The sequence below is a fragment of the Monopterus albus genome, unplaced genomic scaffold (genome assembly GCF_001952655.1).
Source record: "Monopterus albus unplaced genomic scaffold, M_albus_1.0 scaffold157.1, whole genome shotgun sequence".
NCBI lineage: Eukaryota > Metazoa > Chordata > Actinopteri > Synbranchiformes > Synbranchidae > Monopterus > Monopterus albus.
Window position 1 is genome coordinate 1,077,914 of NW_018128037.1, and position 695 is coordinate 1,078,608.

Consider the following 695-nt stretch of genomic DNA (forward strand, 5'->3'; position numbering starts at 1 on the left):
TGGTTGTTTCTGCGGTGGCCCGGGGCCGGGGGTCCAACTGCTGCCCGGCTCTTTCCTTGTGGAAAGAGCCCTGTTGATGATCGATCCGGATGGCCAAGTCGACTAGGGAGCTAAGGTCAGGGGGCTCGTCCTTCATGTTCAGTTCAGCTTTGATGTTCTTGTTGAGGCCGTGCCAGAAGGCCGCACGTAACGGGCGGTCCTCCCAGCCAGCCTCCGTAGCAAGGACCCGGAAGTCAATGGAATAATCCAGGACTCGTCGAGCGCCCTGGCGAATAGTCAGAAGCTCCTTAGACGCTTGGCTCTGCTGAGATGATGGAGAAAAAACCGTCCTCAGGTCGTCCAGGAATTCAGTGATGATGGTGCCAATGAGTAAGCCACTGGAGTCTGCAGCCTCGGCCCAAGAAAGCGCTTTACCTTGGAGTCGGTTGATTACATAACTGATTTTTTTCTCTATCTGTGCGATATGTCCGTGGTTGGTGCTCGAACACCCGGCGGCACTGCAGCAAAAACCCTCAGCATTTATTTACAGTACCATCAAAAATGTCCGGGAGAGAAGTGAGAGAGGCAGGTGCAGCCGGGCAAACCTGACACATACATGCTCAGCATCCTCATTTGGTGTTTTCACTTCCTTTCCTTAAAATCCTCATATTTCAAGTACCTTATGATGATATTTTAATTATAATGATTAACACAGC